This window comes from Lithobates pipiens, unplaced genomic scaffold (genome assembly GCF_037356315.1).
Source record: "Lithobates pipiens isolate NorthernLeopardFrog02 unplaced genomic scaffold, aLitPip1_a1.2 Scaffold_18, whole genome shotgun sequence".
Taxonomy (NCBI): domain Eukaryota; kingdom Metazoa; phylum Chordata; class Amphibia; order Anura; family Ranidae; genus Lithobates; species Lithobates pipiens.
The window spans coordinates 488,554,228-488,563,793 of NW_027507758.1; positions in this window are offsets into that span (position 1 = coordinate 488,554,228).

Consider the following 9,566-nt stretch of genomic DNA (forward strand, 5'->3'; position numbering starts at 1 on the left):
GATAGAGACAAATACACACTGTAGAGAGAAATGCTTTGTTTAGATTTCATGTCTGAGGTTTACAAACACTTTAAAGGACAACTCAAAGAAAACACTTTTTAGCTTTAATAATTGATTTATCCATTTTTTTTTTTCAAATAACGTTTTATTTAAGTTATCATAAAGCAGTTGAACAAAGCCTGAGCATTGTGACATACATGTAATGCTAGAACAGAGATTTAACCAGTACAAACTTAATAACAGCATAGGATGTTCTGAAACGTAAGTGCTCGAGTTTGTGGTACTGTATAAAGTGGCTTGTTCCAAAAATGAACTATCAGCATCCCTCTCCAGATCAAGAGAGATCAGGGATTAGGGGAGTGGGGGCGACAAAAAAAAAAACATATAGAGTAGAAAGAAGGAAAATGAAGAAGGGGAAAAATAGGGGGAGGGGGTGGGTGGGGCGTGAGGGTGGGAGTCCCCCCTCTGGCTCACGGTGGATCCTCATGGCGGTGCCATTCGTCCCAGATCATATTATGCATTTCCAACCTGTCCTGCAACCTGGCCGTCATTTTTTCCATGGCTTCTTCATCCTTTATTCTAGTGTACAGGTCCTCCTGGGAGGGGGGGGGGCCTGTCTCTTCCAATGTAGAGCAACTAAACATCGGGCAGCTGTAAGGATGTGTCTCAGAAACTTTTTGGAGGGTTTAGAGATCCTAGGAAGCGAGGCCCCTAGTAAAAATAGTTTTGGGGACAGGGGAATCTGGACCCCCAAAAGACGAGACAGCAGGAGCTGAGTGTCTGTCAAAAATGGTACAATCTTGGGACAGCTCCAGTACACATGTAGAAGGGTGCCCCTGTCTCTACGGAAGCGCCAGCATCTATCTGTGCAGGAAAGGTATATAGCATGGAGTCTATCCGGCATTAAATACCAAAAGTACAAAATTTTATACGCATTCTCCTTGTATAAAGTACAATAGGAACTTTTTGCTGCCTGGGACCATATCACCTGCCATGTTGTTTCCGGGAATTCCTGCCCCAGCGCCCTCTCCCAACAGAGCAAGTATGTATGTTTGCCCTGAATGTCGATAGAGTAGGAGTTGAGCAGCTGGTATATTTTAGATATCAAGCCTCGGCGTGCTTTACCCTCTAGGATTATGCTCTCGAAGGGGAATGGCGCAGAGAACCAAACTCGGGGCTATGGAATGTGCGTAGTGCCGTATTTGCAGATAACCATAAAATACCTGGCGAGGCAAGTCATATTTGTCATGTAATTGGGTGAAAGATAGCAATTTACGGGATCTAGGGTCTAATAGGTGACCAAAATGAAAGAGATCCCGTGTTGCCCAGGGAAGAGACATCTGGCGTGTGAGGCCCACGGGCATTTTCGGATTATATAGAAAGGAGGTTAGAGGCGACATCTCCGAGCTGAGCCTATGGTTTCGAGAGAGTTTACGCCACAATGATCTAAGTAAGGTCATTGACGCCAGGAGTCTCTCAGGATCCACCTCTGCATTTTTACCGTTGCAATTCTGCCCAGAAGAGAAATGTGCATTTTCCATTTCTGTAAGAGGTCTCTGATGTGAAAGGAAGGGGGGGGGGGGGATTAGCTTGGTATAGGGATGAGTAAGATGGTGTGATTTGAACCCCCAGATATTTCAGGGCTACGGACTTCCAGTGATACAGGAAGCATCGCTGTAGGTGTTGTACCTCGGGGTATTGATTGGGAGTGCTTCCGATTTGGACGCATTGATTTTATATCCAGAGAGAACTCTATATCTATCCAATTCAGCATGTAGGTTGGGTAGTGAAATCCTAGGTTGAGTGAGGGTAAGTATAATGTCATCTGTGAATAGCGCTAGTTTAAATTCCCTCCCTCTGACCGATATACCTTGGATGTTTGGGTTACCGCGGATGGACGCCGACCAGGGGCTCCACGCATAGTGCAAATAATAAGGGGGATAATGGACACCCCTGGTGGGTCCCCTAAATCCCATGTATTTTAATGTGGCGAACAAGAAGGGCCACCCTAGATGGCCAAAAGCCTTTTCTGCGTCCAGACCCAAAACTAAAGATGCCTGACCATCCCTGTTTGCCACATCTATCAGGTCGATGACCCATCTAGTATTGTCTACCGTTTGGCGGAGAGGGACAAAGCCCACCTGGTCCTTATGTATTAGGGATGGCAGTATCGCGTTTAATCGCATGAACAGAAGCTTGTTAAAAAATTTTCAGGTGTGAATTCAGAAGTGCAATCGGCCTATAGCTTGCGCAGAGGGAAGGGTCCTTATCCGGTTTTGGAATTAATGTTAGAAATGATCTCTGCATATCCGAGGGTATGGGCGTTTGGTGAAGAAAAGCGTTGAAAAGTTTATGCATGTGCGGCAGTAGGATCGGGAGGAAGGTCTTGTAATACTCGTAGGGGAAGCAATCTGGGCCTGGGGATTTGTGTGCTGGGATGGTTTTGATGACCGAGGTGAGTTCCTCCTCGGATATGGAGGTATTGAGAGAAAGGAGATCCAAGGGCTGTAGCCGGGGGATCCCACTATGTTCCAGATACTGGGTTAGTTGATCAGTCAGGTCAGGAGAGGGGGGATTGTGAGGGATATCAGTGTTACTGTATAGCGTGGCATAGAAATCCCCAAAAGTCTGCACAATGTCGTGGGAATGAGAGACCAGAGCCCCCTCTTTGTCCTTAATTTGATGGGGTGAAGATTGTTTCTTGCTCTCAGCTAGTTTACGGTCCAAGAGGGAGTGTGCCTTGTTACCATTATTGTAGTAGAGCTGCTTCAGTCTTCGTAGCGCCTTTTCAACCTGGCCTATCGCAAGGTCTTTAATCATCACTCTGAGGAAAACAATAGTGATGGGGCAACCTGTAGGGTCCTTTCTAATGACCTAAGGTCCCTCTCAGTCCGATGCCTGATGGCTATTGCATTTTTCTTCATGGCAGAGGTGAGTGGCAGACATCGGCCTCAGAGGACTGCCTTGTGGGCTTCCCAGAGTGTGGAGGGAGATATATCAGGGGAGGTATTTTCAAGGAAGTAAAGCTTCAGCGTAGTTTCTAACTCAGCCTTAGAGGGGGGATGTTGTAGGAGGAAAGTATTTAGCTGCCAATGACAGGGTTTATGGTTGGGGGGTCTCCAGATCCAGTGTTATAAGGACAGGGGCATGATCTGACCAGGAAAATGGAAGGATCCTCGACCCATCTATGGCTCGAAGCGTCGCATTATTGACAAACAGGTAATCGATACAGGTGTGGGTGCGGTGAGGAGCCGAGTAAAATGTGTATTGACTCTCTCCCGGATGTAGAGCCCCCCAAGAGTCAAAGAAAGCATGGCGTCTAGTGAGCTGCCTAAAGAGTTTTGAGTCTCTAGACGTTCTAGTTTGGGTGCGTGTGGGGTTCACGGTGTGGCGGTCGTGTACTGAGGAGTGGGAAAGATTAAAGTCCCCCCCCCACTACCAGATACTCATTGGGGGTTCGGAACAGTCGTGCGAGTACCTTAGTGAGGAAGTTGATCTGTTGAGTGTTTGGGGCATAGAGAGTACACAGGATAAGCATTTGAGTCTGCCAGCGACCGCGTAATATAATATAGTGTCCCTTCGGGTTTATGCATGATTCTAGGCATTGAAAGGACGACCCCTGTTTGAAAAGGATGGCTACTCCCGCCCACTTACAGGATTGAATGCCTGATATATTTCAGGGTAGCGTCTGGACGTGAACGCAAAGGAGTCTCCCTTATTAAAGTGAGTCTCCTGGACCATAATAATATCTGCTCCGGAAGTGCCTGAATTCTGTGAGCGCCAGCTGTCTCTTCCTATTAGAGTTCAACCCGTTTACATTTAATGTCATTACCTTAGCCATGGTGATGGGTAAATGCAAACGACAAAGGTACTTATCTGACCCACACCACTAGCTTGAGGAGATTGCAGAGAATCCAGGGAGGTCCAGTTGGTTACCCATGTGATGGGGAGAGCCGGGGGGAGTGGTAGAAGGGAAAATAGAAACAGAAAACAGGTTAGTGTTACACATACTAAAACTGGTATACTTCGCTAGGCAGTTCTGAATAACCTGCAAAAAGCAGGAGTAAGTTCCAATAGGTCCGTCCGACTAGAAGTCCGACTAGAAGTGAGAACAACAGGTCCGAGGGATGTAGAGAAGTATTACAACTGTAAATCAGTAACAGTGGTGGAGAAGCAAATTTGCTCACAAACTGAACTTTAGGGGGTAGTCTACGGGGGGGGGGGGGGGGTTACAATGAGTGGAAAGTCAACCACTCTCGAAGACTTCACTAAGAAGCACCCAATATGCTATGCAAACAAGTGGCTATAAATGGCCTATGGGGGTAATTGTGCGATAACTTGGACCAGGCCTTGAAAATGTGTGTCCCTAGGCTAAGAGAGGCGGGTATAAGGAACCTGCCCTCGTCAGCCTTTCTTTGGTTTAGCGGCCTTATGGGGGGGTGCCTTGAGCATGGGAACGCTTGGTTGGAGGGACCCTCTGCCAAGTCGTGGGAGGGGGGTGGAGTAGCCACTAAGTCCCAGTCCTAGGGGCCGGGGAACAGGGAGGCCCAGTGTATCACAAAAGGCCTCCAGGTCTTCAGGGTATCAAAGTACTGCTGACTGTCCTTCTTTTCATGCCGTCAGGCTGAAGGGGAAACCCCAAGGGTATACTATGTCCTTTTCCTGCAGCAAGAGGAGGAGGGGTTGCGTTTTTGTAGAGTAATCCACGAAAGGTCCGGATAAAGCTGGAGTTGCGTATTGTTGAAGGTCACTTTCCCGGCTTTTTGCATGACCTCCTCTTTCAGCGGATATGAGTTGACTTTGCATATAATATCCCGTGGCTTGGAGGTCGCTCCCTTAGGGCGTAAGGGCACAGTGAGCCCTATCCATTTCTATAGGATTGTCCAGAGGATTTCCTAGGAGGTCGTTAAATAAAGTTTGCAGGGTGTCTTGTAGATCTTCTGGTCCCTCCGATTGAGGGAGGCAGTGGATGCGAATATTGTTCCTGTGGCCTCTATTGTCCAGGTCCTCCACCTGGCGTTGCAGGTCTCTTAAAAGTATGCGATGGTCTGCACTCTGCAGCTGGGTGCGATGTACTGCCAATTTAGTTTCCTGTATCTCCTCCTCAGCCATCTCCACCCTATCAGCCAGGTGCTTAAAGTTAGTTTGAAGTGCTTGGATTTCGGCTCGGGAGGTGGATTTGACATCTTCAATTAATTGTTTAAAGTCCTTTTTAGTAGGGATGGCTTGGAGATAGGCATGCCATGAGGGGGGTGACTGGTCAGGGGGGTCTCGAGTTCCCTGTTGTGGGGTAGATTGGCGGTCGGGGGTGGCAGCTGGTGATGGAGGGGGGGTGCACTGTGGATCAGTGCTACATGCTGTGGCTGGGGGCTCCATACATCCCTCCCCCACTGGGGCTGTAATGGCGTCCGCCCATATGGGCCCTCTGTGTCTGTTAAGCTGGGGGAGCTGACTGCCTGGGCATAGGTAGTTGGAAAGTCTATGTCCTCCCCTGTGTGGGCAAGCTTCTGGGGCGAGATTGTCTATGGGCCTTTGGCATGGCTGGGACCAGGCCCTGGATCTGCTGGGGCATGTAGTGCTCCCCGCTGACCGGGATGGTCTCTGCACTGCACGGATGCTGTGGACCCGGCAGAGGGGGGAAGTCCTCTGACTCCTCCGGCAAGGGTGGTGAACTGGGAGCCTCTGCTGCAATCCCTGGATCCGAAGCTGTACGCAATAGCCTAGGGAAGGTGTCCGTGCACTGTGTTCAGGACGCTCCGGCGGGGCCTGGTGGTGTGGCCGGTGATCCTTGAGGAGTTCCGTAGATGTGTTGGAGCCTGTTCTCCTTGAAGCAGTGTCCACATGGAGGAGATGGCAGAGGGCGCTGGCGCCATTTTGGCTCTCCCACCGGCCGGCATGATAGGGGCCATAAGATAGCCCCAGATGGTCCCAGCGGAGCATGGCGGGGGTTGGGATGATCCCTGGGGTCTAGTGGAGCGGGTTCTCCTGGTGCCTCCCAAGTGCGGGCGCAGAAATAAACCCCGAGCTAATCGTGTAGCTGTGGGCTGATAGGGAGCTGAAGGCTCACACGCTCATAGAGGTCGGCTTCCGGTCACGCCCCCCCCCCGATTTCTCAATTTTTAATGTACAAATCCCCCAGCTGTTAATGTTTTACTATTAAGCATAAGTCACTTTTCTGGGATTAAACTGTTTCTCAGTCTTTTAGAACAGGGGTCTCCAGAATACAGCCCATGTGTCAAATATGGCCCACTGCAAGATTTTGCCTGGCCCTCTAATGTAAGGAAGGACTCCGATGTGGCTTTCATGTAATGGTAAATCTGATGTAAGGGAGACTCTGATGTAAGGGGGATATTGATGGGCACTCTGATATAAAGCGAGGCTCAAGTTTATTTGGAATTTTGTTTTCTTTTGTGAGGGGAATTTTAGCATGGTCTTCTGCTGAATCCCTGTTCTCCCACCATTTTGTTGTAGTTTTTGCCATCTTATAGATGTTTTTATTATAAGCTTAATAAAGGTACGTGAGTACTTGGTAAACATGTTACCATATTAAATATTCCTTTAAATATCGTGCATGGGGGGGTGTCTGTAGTATGCCTGTAAAGTGCTACGTGTTTCCCGTGTTTAGAACAGTCCCTGCACAAAATTACATTTAACGGAAATAACGTCATTTAAAACTGCTTGCGGTTTTAATGTTATATCTGGTTCCTGCAATATGGTTGAAAATCATTGAGAAAAATGGCATGGGTAGCCCTCCCTGCCCATTACCAGCCTATTTGGGTCTTGTACGCATATTAAGGGGAACCCCGTACCCATATTAAAAAAAGGAAATAAGTGTGGCCCCCAGGCCCTATATACTCAGAACAGCAGTTTACAGGCGGTGCAAACAAGACAGGGACTGTGTAGGTTTGTTGTGTTAAGTTGAATCTGTTTGTAATTTTCAACTGGTACATTTTTAAAGTGTAGCTCCAGTCAAAAAAACTATTTTTAATCTTTTTGGAAAACATAGGGAAGGGTTATCACCCCTGTACAATTTGTTTTGCCGTCCGTCTTTTTTCATCTCACTTGCTGTTGTCTCCTTCCGTTTGCAAGTAGGAGATGTTTGTAAGTTGGATGTTTGAAAGTAGGGGCCTGCCCTATATGCTCTGCAGAAATGGCGGAACAAGGTGTTGGTTTTGCCACAACATTGTAAGCCCTCAAAGTGACTCTTGGTGGGCGCTGGAGCGCCCTGCTGTGAACGATTATATCAAGAATTGTAATTACATGCCATTGTTGAACAGTGGTAGAAAAATTGACCTTTGGTGGTTGTGGTGCTGGTGCCACAACACTATAAGTCCTCACAGTTACTTTGGGTGGGCACAGGAACGGGCCCTCCTGTGAAATATGATATAAAGAATTGTAATTACATGTCCCTGTTAAACAGGGGCAGAAAAATTGGGCCTTAGGCACTGGTGCTGGTGCCACGACACTGCAACCTCTCCCATATACTCTAGTTTTAGTGCAGGAATTAGCCCTGCTGCAAAGCATTGCATCAAAAATTGTAATTAAATGCCCCTGTTAAACAGGGGCAGAAAAATTGGGCCTTAGGGACTGGTGCTGGTGCCACGACACTGCAACCTCTCCCATATACTCTAGTTTTAGTGCAGGAATTAGCCCTGCTGCAAAGCATTGCATCAAAAATTTGTAATTAAACGCCCCTGTTAAACATGGGGAAAAAATTGGGCCTTAGGCACTGGTGCTGGTGCCACGACACTGCAACCTCTCCCATATACTCTAGTTGTAGTGCAGGAATTAGCCCTGCTGCAAAGCATTGCATCAAAAATTGTAATTAAACGCCCCTGTTAAACAGGGGCAGAAAAATTGGGCTGATGGCATCACCCAGAACCAGAAATGTTCAACCAACATATCAGTGGAGGAGGAAGAGGATAGACAATCAACATGACAGGACAGTCACTCAGCATCAGTATAGGCAGTCTTGAAGGGATGTGATATTTCAAAAAAAATTATTCAGTTACATCAGCTTCAGGTGCTTGTTAGCTGTGGGTGATCCAAGACTGATTCATCTTGATGAAGGTCAGTCGATCAACTGATTCGGTGGACAGGCGCACCCTGTGATCAGTAACAAAGCCACCAGCAGCACTGAAGGTGCGTTCCGAAAGAACGCTGGATGCAGGACAGGCCAGTAGCTCAATTGCATACTGTGCAAGCTCTGGCCAGTGATCCATCCTCAAGACCCAGTAAGCCAGAGGATTTTCGGTGGGAAAGGTGTTCAAGTCTGACCTTGCCCCTAGGTATTCCTGCACCATGTAAATCAGACGCTGGCGATGGTTGCTGGAACCGATCATACCTTGGGGCTGCGGACTAAAAAATTGTCTGAAAGCATCGGTCAGATGGCCACCTTCTCCAACGCTCCTTCTGACCGATGCCTCAGCAACACGTTGTCCAGGACCAGGAGTTTGTAACCTCCCAGTCTCTGGGAACGCGTTGCACAGACCTTTCTGCAAGGCCTCCCGGAGATGTCTCATCCTCTGCTCCCTCTGCAACGGCAAGATAAGGTCGGCAACCTTACCCTTGTACCGTGGATCAAGGAGAGTGGCCAGCCAGTAATGGTCCCTCTCCTTGATCCGAAGAATACGAGGATCCTTCCGCAGGCTTTGCAGGATCAGGGAGGCCATGCAGCATAGGTTAGCTGAGGCATTCGGTCCGGAGTCCTCTGGGTCACTAAGGACAACATGATCCGCAGCTACCTCCTCCCAGCCACGTACAAGTCCACGGGTTTCTTGGGACTGTAAATCATCCCTACAAGACTGCTGCTGCTGCTGATGCTGAGTGCCAGCCTCCACCTCCATGCTGACACAATCATCCTCCTCCTCCTCCTCCTCCTCCTCATCCTCTTCCTGTGTGATGGGTGGCACAGCAGGAACACTGTCTGGATAAAGGGGGCCTTGAGAGGCAAGGAAGTCCTCCTCTTCCTGCCTCTGTTCTGCCTCAAGTGCCCTGTCCATTATTCCACGCAAGCGTATGCTCCAAGAGGTGGAAAAGAGGTACAGTGTCACTGATGCATGCACTGTCACTGCTCACCATCCTTGTGGCCTCCTCAAATGGTGACAGGACAGTGCATGCATCCCTGATCATGCCCCACTGGCGTGGTGAGAAAAAACCGAGCTCCCCTGACCCTGTCCTGGTGCCGTAGTCGCACAGGTACTCATTGATGGCCCTCTGCTGCGTGTGCAGCCGCTGCAGCATGGACAACGTTGAGTTCCACCTGGTGGGCATGTCACATATAAGGTGGTTCTTGGGCAGGTTCAACTCCTTTTGGAGCTCAGCCAGCCGAGCACAGGCATTAAATGATCGGCGGAAATGCACACAGACTTTCCTGGCCTGCTTCAGGACATCCTGTAAGCCTGGGTACCTGCCCAAGAACCGCTGCACCACCAGGTTAAGGGCGTGAGCCACACAGGGCACATGGGTCAGTTGTCCCTGTCGGACCGCGGAGAGGAGGTTGGTGCCATTGTCGCAAACCACCATTCCTGGCTTAAGCTGGCGTGGCGTCAACCACCTCTCGGCCT